We start from the raw sequence: 16,562 nt of genomic DNA, 5'->3' as shown, positions 1-16,562 counted from the left end.
TGTGTCTGAATTTTTTAGTTTATCCTAACTGATTAATAAATTGACTAGATATAATTCACAATTGGAAATCATTTTCCTTCTGAATCTTTTAGCTATTGGTCTACTGTGTTCTCATACCCACTCTTGCTGTTGAGAACCAGGCTCTATTCTGATTCCCACTCCTTTGTGTATAATCTTTGGAAGCTTTTGTGATACTTTATTTTCTCTGGTATTTGGAAATTGTACAAGGTGTACTTTGATTTGGGCCTTTCGTCATTCATTTTGCTGCGTATTCAGTGGACCTTTTAAATCTGGTGACTTGTGTTCTTTGGGTCTGTAAAAATTTATTTATGTCTTTAATTATCTCTCCCCATTTTCTCTCTCTCTCACTCTGGAACTTTTATTGGGCAGATTTTGGATTTCCTGGATTGATTCTTTGTTGTTGGTTTTTTTTTTTCTCCCATTTTCCCATCTCTTTATATTCTTGTCTTTCAGCTTAATGTTATAATATTTTATCTATTTATTACAAATTTAGATCAGGTGTCAGCAAACTATGGCACAGCCAAATCCAAAAGTGATGCTGTTAGGTGAAGTGGTGCAAATAAAGTTAAACTTTTGTAACTAAAGAAACACATTCATGCTCATCCATTTATGTATTGTCTATGGATGCTTTCATTCATCAGTGTCAGAGTTTAGAGACTAAATCCTGTAACCTTACAGTATTTGCCATGTATCTCTTTATAAAAAAAAGTTTGCTGATCCTCTACCTCCCCCAGTTTAGGTGATCATATTTGTTATCTATAGGAGCTCTTTTTTTTTTTTTTTTTTTGTTCTCTTTTTCTCCTTCTTCATTGCATACTGTTTTATTTCTATACATGTGACATCCTTTTTCACTATAGGATATTATACAGTTTTGGGGTTATATTTTTGGTGCAATGTCACTGTTTCCTCTGAGGTATTTAGTTAGTTTGTTTTGGTCCATTTCATGTTGGAACCTTTTTTCAAATGTTAAGTTTCTTGTGTGCTTATTCAGATTGAATGAGGCACTAAAAGCTGAGAGAAAGTTCCTTGTGAATGGGCAGGGTTTTGGCTGTGGACTTTGTGGGAGCAAGATTAAAAAAAAGAACTTGCCTTTTCACTGAGGAATCTCCAGATACATGAATATAGATATTTTCCCCTGGAGACCCCCAACCTTCTTCACTGGAGCTGGAAGCTACCAGTGTTTTGGGGACAAAGCAGAAGGATGCTGAGGTCCCCAAGTTCATTATGTACATTCTCATTTAATTTTCCTGTTTTCAATACCAAGCTTCAGTGCTTTGCCTCATATACTTGGATCTAACTTCTCATGTTTGGATTTACAGAAAAAAAAAAAATTTTTTTTTCTTTGCTGGAAGAAATGAGTAGTAGTGTCCTAGTCAGCCCAGGCTGACTCCGTAACATATATCATAGACTGGGTGGCTTACACAACAGAAACTTATTCTCACAATTTTGGAGGCTGGAAGTCTAAGATCAAGGTGCTAGCATGTTTGGGTTCTTGGTGAGGTTTCTCCTCCTGGTTTGCAGATGGACACATCCTTGATGTATTCTCACATGGTAGAGAGAGACCATCTCTCTTGTGTCTCTTTGGATAAGAGCACTAACCCCATTCATGAGAGCTCCACCTTCATGACCTAATTATCTCCTAAAAGCCCCACCTCCAAATACTATTATTTTGGGTATTAGGGTTTCAACATATGAATTTGTGGTGGGAGGCAGGGGGGACACAAACATTCGGTCCATAGCAGATAGTCTCTTGGTTTCTTGGGGTGAAGATGGGGATCTGGCACTCTTCACAAATACTTTAAATCAGTCCCCATATTTTTAGTGGCCCCACTTTCTGAAGCCTCTGAAGACTTTGTTGTACAACATAGGGTCCCCTTTAGGAAGCACTTCGGTGTAGCTTTCTTAACTCTACTTATTTATAATATACTCTGTGTTTTCCAAAACTTTGTAGAAATCATTCATTCATTCTTATCTCCCCTTTATCCTCATTTGTATTCATTTGTTATTACATGAGTTTTAAGGGGGAAGAGGCAATGAAAGTATGCAATGTCATGTTTCAGATATGAATAGTCTCATGGCAGGTGATGACAGGGGGTGTGGGAATGTTTTTTCAAAAGAATGAGTTTATAATTTTATAATGAAATAAAGAGAATTACATAAAATACTCTGAATTGAGTATATACCACTTTTTATATCAAAATTTTGGTTTTGATTATCAATTATATTTTAGAATGAGTTTTCAAACTAAAAAAATATATATTTTGCTCTTTTCAAATGTATGTTTGTGACTTAATAGTAAAGAATTAGAAAAACTTGAACTTGATATATATGTATATGGTGTGGGGAGTGTGTTGTGTGTGTATGTGTGCGTGGATATGTGTTTGTGTTTATATTTCTAGGAAGTAGAGCTTTACAAATAAATATAATATTTCAACTGGCAACTATTTATTTATGATCCAGGTTTGTGTCTTCTGATAGCTCAATGTATGCCTATATTCAAAAACTAGTAATAGGTATCACACCATCATATAAATTATTTCTTCTATTCACTGACTATATTCAAGACCAGACTTTTCTTAAAGGAAACAGCCTACATTAATTCTATGTATTTTTTCTCTTTATGGTATTATTTAAAATCGTGAAAATATTTTTGGTTTGGTACATATAACTTTCAGTCTTGGTATTTTCCTTCTGAGGTACTCTAGGTTTCTCTCTGGAGAAACAAAAATAATTAAACGTCATCACATGTTTAGGCCATTAGTCCTAACCCTTAAGCTTTGTAGGTTTTCTGTGGATACTTTTCTAAAGGCCTGAGAGGTTTTATATAATTTCAAGTGGCTTATAAGCTTGCAAATTAAACTTGGAAAATATTATAGTAATACTAAGGAATAATGATATAAACGCTTAAAGAATCATAAATTGGAAAGAATTTTGAGATTATTTTGTTCAAACCACATTTTACAAGTCAGAAAACTGAAACACAGAGATGAAGTAACTGGCTCTATTCATATGTGACATGGGTATAGGAATTTTGCGTGCAACCTAGATCCTTTGACTTTAGTGTATTTTTTTTATAACTGTTTTGTCTTCCTTGAATCCAAACTAAAGTCTTTATACCATTGAAAAACAATAGCAAACGTTAATAGATAGCTTTTTCCCTAGCCTCAGATACATTTATCCAGACGACTAAACTTAAAATCTGTTTTGTTAGATAGAAATGAAATATGTCATAAACTATTCTTTAAGTTTATTTCCTTTCCATTATAAAAGCAATATATATGAATTATAAAACATAAGAACCATGCTCTCACCATCCAAGGGCAATCCCTATTAGTATTTTGGCAACTATACATATTTTTTATTAACTTGAATTAAATGCATCACATTCTTTGAAGTGGGCAAAACAATTATTTTAAATTCCTTCTACTGTTGGAAATTTAGTTTATGGAACAATCTTTATTGATGTTGAATCATTCAGGCTCACCTTCCTTTAAGTCACTGAAATGCAAAATATTGGCTCTGAAAAGGAAATAAATAACTAGTATTCTAATATACATGGTCTCTCTCCTATATGGCTAATACAATCTTTTAAATAGCAAGTTACCCTCTTGCCAGGGGTAAGGTAAATGGAAAAGAATTATTGCTTCCTTCTTTTTTGAGATTTGATGAGTCTTTGGTGGAATGACATGAAGGTCAATTCCAGAATGGTCTGACTTTCTCCCTAAAACACTACCACTGATTTGGTTATGTTATTGTTCTGCTTAAATCCTTCGAATAGCTCACTGTCACCTCCGGTCAAACAGCAGATTCATCCTTATGACACACAAGGTTCTTCTGATTTGATTCATTTTGTTGTTAGATAAAGTCAAATAATCAGCTGTCAAGAAGAGCAAGAACCTTATTGGAAAGGGAAGTAGCTTCATTGCAGTGCCCTGCACTTTGCTGGTCTCCATTTGTATCACCTCTCTTGTGTTCACTTCTGTTCCACCTTGAAGCTGTAGTTTATTTATAGTGTTTGCTTCCTAAGGAGTTGGCTTGCCATATTGTCTTCAGTGACTACATGCTACTTCATGACTCTTTCAGCTTCACTCTAAATCAGCTTATTCTTCCAGTCCTTTCAGTTTAAAATTGTAGAGAAGATAAGGTTGATCCTTTTGTACCATGCCACCTCATAGGTTGAGATCTGTCTTATGAGTTGGTTGTTCTTGAATAAAGTAATCACCCTGAGTCCAATAAGATGTGACAGAGGGTCAGTCAAGGGTTATTGTGAAGTTGGCAGGGCCATATTGTATAAGACTTGGTAGGTGCTTTAGGTGGGGCCAATTACAGTTATGAAAGACTGTGAATAAAACCTGATTCAAAAATCCTTTACTATTTGGTCCAAATCGACACTTTTTCATTACTTCCATTCACTATTCAATATGCTGTGTAACCTGCGATCCAGGCGCACCAAAGTATTCATTATATTCTGAACAAGCCATGTTTTAATATGCCTTAAGTCACTGTTTATGCTATTCTCTCTTATGAGAATAGACTTCCCTCACTATCTATCAGGTGAAATTGTCTATAAAATATATCTCAAATGTTATATCCTCCATGAAATCTTCTCTAGGGATTTGGTAACTTCCGCATTAGCATTTTTGGGTTATATACCGTATACGTATGACATATAAATACATTGTATTATAATCGTTTATATGTAAATTTTTTTCCAACAGACTATCCTTTAAATTCAGGGATGGTGGAATCTCATTCATCTCTAAATATCTACTATTCACAGATAATACATACTCAATATATGTTTCATGAAAGGAAAAAATAAGGATGATTCAAGGGGAGATACTTCTATAATAAGGAAGAGTCCCTGGAAGGAGTACCTGTAGCTGGTTTGCAAGTCTATATTATCCAAGATATGCTCAAGTATAAGGGATTCCCTAAGTTCATCATGCTAAGTTTGATAAACGCTCAAAATTTCGGTTGAAGAGCCAGAATACTGGTTTTTATTTTTCACCATTTACCATCTCTATTTGACTAAAAGTGTTGCAGATGAATTTTTATTGCTCCCTCATTCCCTTCCAACCTGAGAAATTTTACTCTGAGGGCACTTTCATTTGTGTCTGAAGGCAATGACCTTGTATTCACAGAAAAACAACTCCTTATTTGGGGTTCTTTGTCAACACATGAAGGGGTAGTTTGGGGACAAACTCTTTTATTTGGGGCTGGTTACTCCTTCTGTTTCTTACCTATAGTATTATTTCAGGGGGCTTTTTGCCTTAAGTGGGCTTTCATTAAGGATCTTACTGGAATATCTGTAGCTTTTATTTTATTTTATTTTATTTTATTTATTATTATGTTATGTTAATTACCATACATTACATCATTAGTTTTTGATGTAGTGTTCCATGATTCATTGTTTGCGTATAACACCCAGTGCTCCATGCAGAACGTGCCCTCTTTACTACCCATCACCAGGCTAACCCATCCCCCCACCCACCTCCCCTCTAGAACCCTCAGTTTGTTTCTCAGAGTCCATAGTCTCTCATGGTTCATCTCCCCCTCCAATTCCCCCCCCTCCCGCTTCATTATCTGTAGCTTTTAAAAAAGGCTTACCAGTAATGTCAAGAAGGCTGGCTTTAGAAGCTGACTTGAAGAAGCCTGACCTAAAGGACTGTTTGCATGCTGGCCCCTGTGTGTGTTCTTTGTGCCAGTTCCCATTCTAGATGGTGGAGGTAGAATTAAGAGAAAAGAAAAGACACATTTCTACACTCATAGTATTTATAATCCAAGATGGCATACAGATAAATGACTTGTTAGAATGTGGGTAGTGAGTGCTATCATGAGAAAGCACAGGGTGCTATATGACTTCGTAGAAATGGCACCTATCCAGATTCAACTAGCAGGACAAGAACTGAATTAAGTCCCAGCGAAGAGAAACTGCAGTGATAAAGGTGAATGATTACCAAAAATGAATGACTGATGCATTTAGCTAGAGCAGTATTGAGAATACTTTATTATTCATTTTCTGAGTTGTCAGCTTATTCTCAGCAGAATTGGTTTAGACAAGTTATGAAACTTAACTAGTATTCAGCATGGCCACACCTCTGAGTGAACATCTGTAACATTAGCTGATGAAAAGCCAGGTAGAATTATTGGTCTGTATCTTCAGAAATCCACCTCGGGGCATCTTTGGAAATCTGTACTACCTTTTCCTCCTAAACATACATTAAAACAGACGAGGTGCAATGGTGACAGCTTAGATAAGATTCTTGTCCACAAATACCGTAACTTGACTGAGACAAATGTGGACCTGTTGTCAGAAATAATTTTATCTGGCAGCTTGTATGCTGCAAAAAAACTGGCACGGAGTCACGTTGTCACTGTAGAGGCTTGAGGTCGAAGCAAAAGCACTTAAAGCCATTGTGAGAAGCAGTATACTAAAGGGAAAAGTTTTTATCTCATAAAGCAAAATCAATATGGAATCCTGATCCAACTTTTTTTGATCTTTTCCCATGGGAAAATTTGGTGTCTTAGGCAGTTTATGCCAAGCTGCCTGCCATGTGACGTGCACTAACTTCCTTCAGACTTTTCAATAACACAATCAATTTGAGGCCATCAGATAGAGCTTCTAGCCAAGGCTTTCAAGCAGACAATTCCCAGATGTGTTATGTGTACTGAAGCCAAGATAATGTCTTCTGGAATAATAATGTAACTTCTCCACAAAATACATCCCCTAAGGAAAAACAAAAAAACAAAAAACAAAAAAACTCATGTTGATGTTTTGAGTTTGGCTTTAAAATTTTTAGTCAGTTTCTCTGATAACCTTCTCCATGTCTACTTTATGACAAAGAACAATTTGGGTTCTTATTAATGTAATTGTCTTATTTCGTCAGCCTGAAAATAAGAATCAAAGAAGCCTTCTCTTAACTAATCTTCCAGTGGTAGTGGCAAACGTATTTTGATATTTGTTGGGGATAGATATTCTTTTCTTTTTTTAAGGTTTTTATTTATTTATTTGTCAGAGAGAGAGAAAAAGAGAGAGGGAGAGGGGCAGAGGGAGAAGCAGGCTCCCCTCTGAACAGGGAGCCCAACATGGGGCTAGATTCCAGGACCCTGGGATCATGACCTGAGCTGAAGGCAGACACTTAACCGACTGAGCCACCCAGGCATCCCAATAGATATTCTTAATTATTAGATTTTGATGGTGTTCTCTGAACTATAATTGATGATAGGATGAGTTGAAAATTTAAGTCATGGTGTGAATTCATCAGATATATTAATCTCACAGTTCCTAATATGAATTCTTGAGCATTTCAAGTTGGGCAGGAGCATAATACAGGTTTCTGTTTAAGATAGAAAACCTCTCAAAATATGGATTTCAGGAAACAAGTGAAAGGGTAACAGTGCTTTCAATTCAGTCCATAGCAACTATTTTTAAAGAGATGAGAAAAATTATCCTTTATTTGTATATTGTGGATTTTCCATCTGAAATATCTAAGAAATTATATTAGATTTGGTTAAAAATTAGATATTAGAATATTAGATATTAGATTGAAAAGTTATTGGGACCAGAAAGACAGTAGAGTAACTAGGAAAATTAAAAACTTACATACACAAAAGCAATTACTTCCTATTTGTTTTCAAACTGATTATTGTTAGTAAAACAAAAAAATCCACTTATAAACTGGTTAAACAGAAAAAGTCTTGTAAATTATGAAAAACTTCTGACTAAGCTTAAGCAGTGTCTACAACCTATACCAAGAAAGTAGAAACAAAAGCAGTAATGATAATAATAAAAATGCTACTGAGGAACAGAATGTAGAGGTTTCTGTATTGGAAGACTCAATGGGCTAAGTTAATCTGTGTATAAATTCAATGCAACATAATAAAAAAAAAACTCAACAGGAATTTTTGTGTTTAATTCTGTGCTTAAAAATAGTTTTCATTTTAAAGCATTCTATTGTGTAAATTTCCAAACACATACAAAAGTAGAGAGAATAATGAACTTTCCTGTAACTGTCACTCAGTGTCAGTGTCAAAAATTATTAGCACATGGCCAATCTTAACTTATTTATACCTCCACTTATCACTTCACCCTCATTTTGAAGCAAATCCCAGACATCATATAATTCACTCATATGTAACCCTAAAAGATAAACACTAAAAAAAAAAGTATTGCAAAAAAGTATTGCTGTGATATTATTATCCTGTTTTAGAAAGTTAGCAAAAATTTGATGACTTTGAATCAAATACCAATCAACATCAAATTCAATATGCATGCCACAACATGTATATATAGTTGGATTTTTTTTTTGAATCAGGATAGAGACTAGATCCTCACTTTGCATTTCATTAGTATACATCTAAAATTTCCTTTAAACTAAAACTCTCCCCTCCATTTTTCCCTTGTACTTTATTTGTTAAAGAAACTGGGTTATTTGTCTTGTAGAATTTCTCACATTCTGTAATTTGCTGCGTGCATCTTCATAATATCATTTAAAAATTTCCTTTGATCCCTATTTTCTATAAGCTACATATCTAGACATAGAGATTTAATCAGATCCCAATTTGATGTTTTGGCAAGAATACTTAATTTGGGATGTTGTGTTCCTTCCATTGCATCACACTAAGGAACCCACAGTGCCTAATATCTGTTTATTATGGTGTTAAGATTGATCTATAGGTCTATATGTGATTGGCCTGATTCATCCATTATAAATTTTGTTCTTTATCAATTTTTCACCTATTAATCTGTTACTGATGATTATAGTATAAATCTATTTGTTCAATAGGTATTGCAAAACAGTAAGATTCTAATTCTATCATTACTTTTTCATTTATTGGCTGGGATTTGTCTATAAAGAATAACATTTCTATATCACGTGTTTATGTTGAGGCATATACAGGAAAGGCAGAAAAAAATGCCTGATTTCTCCCACTTTAATTATCATTTTTCAGAATAATATGTCAGTTCTCTAAAATTCTCTAGAGATGATTATTGAGTTGTTTTTGTGTATCATTATAACCTCATGGATCTTCTCATATTAGATATTTTTCCATCCAATGCAGTTATTGTTCTTTATGATCTTGAATTTATCTCATCTTTGCCAATAGAAATCTCTTCATTTTTTTTTTTTTTGGAGGCAGATAAAGGTTTGTTTTATTGAATAACTGATCTGTGTAATTGCTGAAGCCACTCTGTATAGACAAAAGAGAGGGAATTTTATTTCTTGGTCTCTTCCTCCTTGGAATCTTGATGATTTCTTCCTTCTTGGCCTGGCGCTGCTCTTCACAGTGCTTGGTCTTAGCTCTGCGGGCCTCAGCCTGGTCAGCCAGAAGCTTTTCTTGCAAGCCTTGTCTGCCTTCAGCTTGTGGATATGTTCCAGGAGAATCAGCTTGTTTTTGAACACATTACCCTTCACTTTCAGGTACAGGCTGTGATACGTGTGGTGGTCAATCTTCTTAGATATAAGTATCTTCTGAGCAGCAGGTACAGAACTCTCATCCTTCTCATCCAGGTGACCTTCTCAGGCTTTCGAGCATTGGCAGTACCTTTTCTCTTACCAATGCCCATATGCCTGCCCTTCTGGTGAGCCATAGTGTTTTTCTGGTACCAAGCCCGGGAATGGGAAGTCACAAGCTTCCGGATGCTCAGCCCATCTTTGATCAGTTTCTGGACATGCTGATGGGAGTTGGCATTGGTGATTTCACTGGTCTCATTGGGGTCCAACCAGCTGTTCTTTTTGTCACAGAAGAGGACACTGGAGGCAAGCCTCTTCTGAAGTCTGAGCATACTCATGGCTGCAGTCACAGCGGCAAAGCGAAAGACAAGCATCTCTTAAATTTTGTTCCCAAGTCCTCTTGAAATGATCCCTGTAGGCATTGATGCATCCTCACTTTTTGGTAGGACAAGCAGTCCCAGGATCTTCTTTTATGTTTTCTGTCCAAACCAGGAAATAGCCATTTCTCTAAGGCATCTTGTACCTTTTGTGGGAAACGGTATTCATAGTCCACAATTTGGCCACTGGTGAAGCTCATTGCATTGCCACTTAATTGATCACTGTTCCTAGGCCTTTTCTGTAGAAAGATTTTAAAAGAGGAATACTTTATGTATTTATATTGATATTTCCAAGTGTTCCATATTTCCAATTCAAATTTCAGTTTATGGGGTTTTGTCTGTAACTCTTTCATTTAATATGTTTAGCTCTTTTCTCTTAAACTAAAAATCTTTGTTCCATATGACTGTATATACTATAATTTAAGAATAACTTCAGAATAATGGTCATATTTTTTACAATGTGATTAGTAAAAAACAATTTAAGTTTCCTTAAAGTTCTTAGTTTATGCTACTTAAAAATAATTCGTGCATGGTTAAGATATCAATTCATACATAGTTATAGTCCCTTGTTTTATTTTGCTTTTCATTTTTATGGATTCTTTTTAGTTTGAATTAACTTTAATGATTATTTAAAACATTATTATAGTTTCAAAGTCAAAACCTCCAAGTAAAGCACATTTGGAAAACTCTAGCTTCTCTACCTTGTCCCTCATTCCTGGATGTCACCATTTTTATTAGTTTTTGGTTTAACTTTCCTTTCTTTTTAAAATATGTATAGGTATACGTCTATATGTGTATTCCTGTTTCTCCTTTCTTTGATAAAAGGCAGCATAGTATAAATGCTTAAACACCTTGTTTCTTTTTACTGAAACAATATATCCTAACAGTATTTAGTAATATTCCTCATTCTTTTTACAAAGCCCCTAAAAGTCATGGCATTTTGGGGAGCAACATGCAATATTTACATTTGGTTTTTTAAAAGAAGTATCTTGTGCTAAACTTATTGGGGCTCTATGTTATTGTGACAGTGCTTAGCAGGTGCTGTTCTAGTGCTTTATATGTATTGCCTCTCTTAGTCCTCATAACTTCCTTCTAAGAAAGAAATTGTGCTATCTCCATTTCTTATCGAGGAAAAGAAGGCATAACGAGATTAAATGACTTTACCAGGGTTTGTAGATAGTGAATGGGCAGGGCTGGATTTACACCTAGGCATTCTGACTCCAGGGTGGATGCTGTTAATGACTCTTACCACCTCTCCCGGAACATAGAAAAAGAAAGAAAGAAACAGAAGGAGATAATGCATTTGAAGAAAACATGTAGAAGAACACTTTATATTAAGAAATTTTTAGTCATTAACATTTTCCCCACTTAATGAACAAATCTTATTTGATTTTAGTGACAATACGTTTTGATCTACTTCACAAAATTTTTGAATATTCTTTAAGGACGTGGTTGAAGATTTGTTGATATCCAATGCTTGACAGATGAGGTATCTGAAGTCTTGGAAGAGGCAGGAGATACAGGGGGTTGATAATAAGTAGGAGCTGCAACTCTTGTCTGCTGTCTCACACAATAAAGTGTGAGAGTTGAAGCAGAGTTCTGGGGCCTTTGAGACCCAAAGTAACCAGTGGTCACTCTGAAGACATCATATTTAATTCTAAACACTTCTAAGCCCGAAAAAGCTGGGTCTAGTTCTGACTGTGCGTTAGCATAGCTACTTCTAAACAGGTCATCCTCACTTACTTTTTCCTTTCACTTTTCCCTCTACAGTTCTCACAGATGGTGTAGTTCCATTGATATATGGCTGTTCATTGAACTACTTCTAATTTTATTGTGAATTTCTTCTTCTTCTTCTTCTTCTTCTTCTTCTTCTTTTTTGGTATTTACCAAGGAACTGATCATTTTTCTAATCTTCTTGAAAATGAAAAGTCTACTGTATATACATGTAATATTTGAAAATACCCGCTTCAAGGGAAACAAGATTTTAAAAATTCAATGCCACAGTTAATTGGCTTCAGTTATATATAAAAAGCAGAAACTGCTGAATCTTATGCCTTTCCTTTCTTTGTTGAGATTATTGTGCTTTAAAAAAATCTGCGTTAAAATCTGAAATGTAAATAAACTGAAAAATATGATCAGAAAAATAATTTTGAATGTCTTAATTAAAATATGAATCTACACAAATATGGAGATAAAAGTAACTAGTTTTTCAGTTACTATCTAGGTAGGAGCCTACACTTAATGTTTTATTTTTATTATCTACTTAGTTTTTTAACTTTCTAGTTATAAAAATCTTTTGTTTATACTGTATTAAGTTGCTGTTGTTTTATGTTTTTTCTTGTGTCTGTTTTTTTAGATTTATTTGAGAGAGAGAGAGAGCATGCTCATGCTCTTCGCTCACGAGGGCTGGGGAGGGGCATAGGGAGAAAAGCAGACTCCCTGCTGAGTGCAGAGCCCTATGCGGGGCTCAATCTCAAGACCCCAAGTTCATGACCTGAGCCGAAACCAGGAATCGTATGCTTAACGGACTGAGCCACCCAGGTGCCCCTTCTTGTATCTTTTTAATAACTTTTTAAGAATCTCATCTATGTAGAAATAAGCTTAACTGAAGTTAGACATTGTGTAATATTTATCTGTTTTTGAGGGGAAAGGTGAAGGAAGTGAAACTTGTAGAATAGAATAAACACTCATAAAAGAAGACATAGGAAAGAATAACTTAAACACAGGAAATCAGGGTTCTGGATAATCTCAATAATTTAGAGTGATAAAGTAGATAGAATATAGTTTCTGGTATCTGAGTCATGAGTTCTTTACAAATGAAAGATAGCATCCCTACTGCAGGAAACCTACCAATTTGTTCTTTCTGCCTCTGCCAGAGGGTCCCTTTGGACTTAGTTTTGATTGGCTATGATTCTTTAGACAATACCTGTAACAAATCAGAAGAACTTAGTATATAGTCTTACAGAAAAATAATTGTGGAGTATTTCATTCAGTACTAAAATGATTGATCTTGTATTAAATTCTAGTGTATTAGATTTCTTTCCATTGTTTTCTTGGATGGAGTAAATGTAATCCTCTAATCTTATCCCAGAGGTCTTGCCTTCTTTGCCTTTATCATCACCCCATTTATTAGCAGCTAGTAAGTACAAGTCTCTGTAGCTATCTTGCAGTTACCAGTATGAATTCCTGTTAGGCATATTGATTATGATTTTTATTTCTCTACAGTGCTTGATTCCAATTCTGTTCACTTGGTTTTCTACTTTAAAATTTTGCTGCCTGCAATATTCTCTTGGCCATCGCCTCTAAAAAGTTTGCACATTAAATTATGCTTCAGAATCATTTCATTAAATACCTTTTATTAATGATCTCCTGGTTGTTAGGGTGATTACATGCAATTATTTGCAACAGTCTAAAAGAACCCAGAGGGCCCACAATAGAGTAGCTATTCCTACTAAAATATACCTTCTCATTGGGAACCACTTGTTAAATAGTTTACTTGCTCTCCTGTGTAGGCATGCAACCAGTGCAAGCAATGAAAAGGTACAGGGCATCTTGGATACTTCTGAATTTCAAATTATTTTCTGATGTCTTTTCAAATCTTCCTATAAAGCTTTATGAAGCTTTTCTATGATAGAAAACTGCACACCACCCAAGGGTCAGGCCTTTCCTAACCTAAGCTTAATGGCTTTGCTGTGTGAGCTAAGATCATTTATAAAAATCACAGAAGCACAGATTCATCTGTTACCATGTATAGTAACATCTCAAAGAGACAACTAAACATGACAGTTGAGGGGACTTGCAATTGAGAGAGAGAAAGAAAATCCATGAGCAGAGTTGAGAGCCATATAATTATCCTCATTCACACTGTGACTAGTTTTAAAGTGATTTATTCAAAATGGTTACCCATGTACTCTTAGTCACCTCCTTTCTTGACTACGTGCTAATTCTGATTTTGGCGTTTGTCTATAGAATATATTTGTTCTGCCTCTTGAAAGAGAATTTTGCTGCATTTTCAGTGGTGTTTAAATCAGTTAATCATATTTCCCAATTATCCCATAACATTAGTTATTTGAATTTCAAGTTGCAATGTTCTTAGAGAAAGCTTAATATCTTCATTATACATATAGTCATTGTTAGCTAATTAACATCCTGAATGCTGCAGTTTAACCCAGGGTGCCACTATTTCTGGCTTATTTTTTAATTTAAAAAATATAATTTTTTATAATTTTATTTATATTTATAATAAATACAAATTTATAATTTAAAAATTATAATGATATTTAAAAATATCATTGTTGAATTCTACTTAATAAGAAGCCCCCTTTGAAAGTGTCCATGCACCATATAAATGCATCACAGTTCTCATCTCTCGGTTTATAAATAAAAGCACCCTTGAATGTTTTCCAAAAGAGTAATGCAATTTACAATATAGTTAATGAAAATTAAGCTATATTGGTTTTCCTGGAGGAAAATTGCACTACATAATTAATTTTAAAAATCACTGTTTATTTCTTCAGTTTGTTGAGAAACAAGAAACAGATTCAAAATAATAAAGCTAAGAGAACACATTGCATTTTGACATTTTCTGTAATTAAAAGATCAGTGCCTCAGAAACAGTTTTATCTTGTTTGAGTTGCCATTTTAGTTGCCATTGTACTTAAGGCTTTTTTTCTCCTTTCCTTAAATAGGCATTCTCATCTTTTAAATACAAGATGTAAAGGAGCTGCAATTATTTTTGTTATTAAAATAAGTATCTTGCAATTTTACTAATTTTAACATTTAGGTTTTGATATTTTAATTTAGTGATTATTATACAACGTACAAAGCCACGAATCAACATAAGGCAGAGAGGTAAAGTGATGTGCGCTCGGTTACATGTTGGGCAATGGCATAACCGGTACCAAAACTCAGGCCTCTGAATATCCAGTCTAATGCTTTTTCCCTTATCTGGACTTTTGGCGCCTTGTGATCACTTGATTTGTGGTATCCCAGAAAATACACATTCAAGGTTCCTCCCGTCTGTCCATGGCCTGATAGCTCATTTCATTTTAGCACTCAATAATATTCCATTGTCTGGGGTGCCTGGTTGGCTCAGTCAGTAGAACATGTGATTCTTGATCTCAGGGTCATGAACTCAAGCCCCACATTGGGTGTAGAGATTACTTCAAAAAAGTCATATTCCATTGTCTGTATGCACCACAGTTTATCCATTTACCTACTGAAGAACATCCTGGTTGCTTCTGAGTTTTGGCAATTATGAATAAAATGATTATAAAATCCATGTGCAAGTTTTTGCATGGAGATAAGTTTTCAGTGCCTTTAGGTAAGGAGTGAGATTTCTGGATTGTATCATATGGAAAGAGTATGTTTAATTTTGTAAGAAACTGATAAAGTTTTCCAAAGTCTATACCATTTTGCATTCCCTCTAGCGATGAATGAGCATTCCTGTTGCTCCACATCCTCACCAGAGTTTGGTGTTGTCAGTGTTCTGGATTTTGATCATGCTAATAGGTGTGTAGTGGTATCTCATTGTTGTTCTAATTTGCATTTTCCTGATGACATATGATGTGGAGCATGGCATCTTTTCCACAGTAACCTTTTAACAAAGTCGTTCCCTTCTTAAAATTCATCATTGACTCCCTGTTGTTTTTGAAAATCAGACTCTGTGATGGCCGGATGGTTTGCATGATTTGATACATGCATAGTTACCTCATCTTGTATTTGGTATATATTGTTGCTATAACAAATTACTACAAGCTACATATACTTAAAACACAGTGCTTAAAACAACACAAGTTTATTAACTTAGGCTTCTTGTAAGTCAGAAGTCCAACATGGGTCTCACTGGATTAAGATCAAGGTGTCAAGAAGACTGTGTTCATTTTGAGGTTCCAGAGAAGGATTTTTCTGTTGCTTAAGGGTGTACAATTCAAGTCCACAGGGTTGTAGGACTAAATGTCTCTATTTTCTTGCTGGCTGTCACCCAGGGGCCACCCTTAGTTTCTTGGTGCCTCTTTCTAGTTTTGGCACATGGACCTCTACACCGCAGAACCAGCAACAAGGGATCTACCCTTTTCAGGCTGCCAACCTGGAACCACTTTTAAGGACTTAAGTGATCAAATTAGCACCACCTGTCTAACCCAGGATAATTTTCCCATCTCAAGATCTGTAACTTTAATGACATCTGCAAAATACCCTTTTCCATGGGTTCACAGATTCCAGAGGATGTAAGAATTTTTATTTTTTTAATTTTTATTTATATACATATATTTTAAGATTTTATTTATTTGCGAGAGAGAGAATGAGAGACAGAGAGCATCAGAGGGAGGAGGGTCAGAGAGAGAAGCAGACTCCCTGCTGAGCAGGGAGCCCGATATGGGACTTGATCCCGGGACTCCAGGATCATGACCTGAGCTGAAGGCAGTCGCTTATCCAACTGAGCCACCCAGGCGCCCCGAGGATGTAAGAATTTTTAGAGGGCCATGATTCTGCTTATCACACATCTCATATTACCTTGATCACCATCTCCAGCCACAGTGGCTTCCTTTCTGTTCTCAAACCTGTGAAGCACTTCCCTACCTCAGATACATTGAATTTCCTGGGCCTTGCTCCTTGGATTTCTTCTTCTGACTCTTTGCATGGTAGTAGACTTAGTCAAAGTTGGTTCTGAAGGTAGATCCAACTGAACTCGTAAATAGGAATTTGG

The 16,562-nt window shown here is 35.3% G+C and overlaps 1 protein-coding gene and 1 pseudogene across 1 annotated transcript in view; one reads left to right on the top strand and one right to left on the bottom strand.

Moving 5' to 3' along the window:
• LOC118018595 (catenin alpha-3-like) overlaps positions 1-16,562 on the top strand; it is a 1,827,095-nt gene that overhangs the window by 806,924 nt on the left and 1,003,609 nt on the right. The window lies entirely within an intron of this gene.
• LOC118018608 lies at positions 9,242-10,064 on the bottom strand (annotated as a pseudogene).

Source organism: Mirounga leonina, unplaced genomic scaffold (genome assembly GCF_011800145.1).
Source record: "Mirounga leonina isolate KUSES-001 unplaced genomic scaffold, KU_Mleo_1.0 Mir_107, whole genome shotgun sequence".
NCBI classification, from domain to species: Eukaryota; Metazoa; Chordata; class Mammalia; order Carnivora; family Phocidae; genus Mirounga; species Mirounga leonina.
This window is presented reverse-complemented; position numbering and strand designations above follow the sequence as displayed.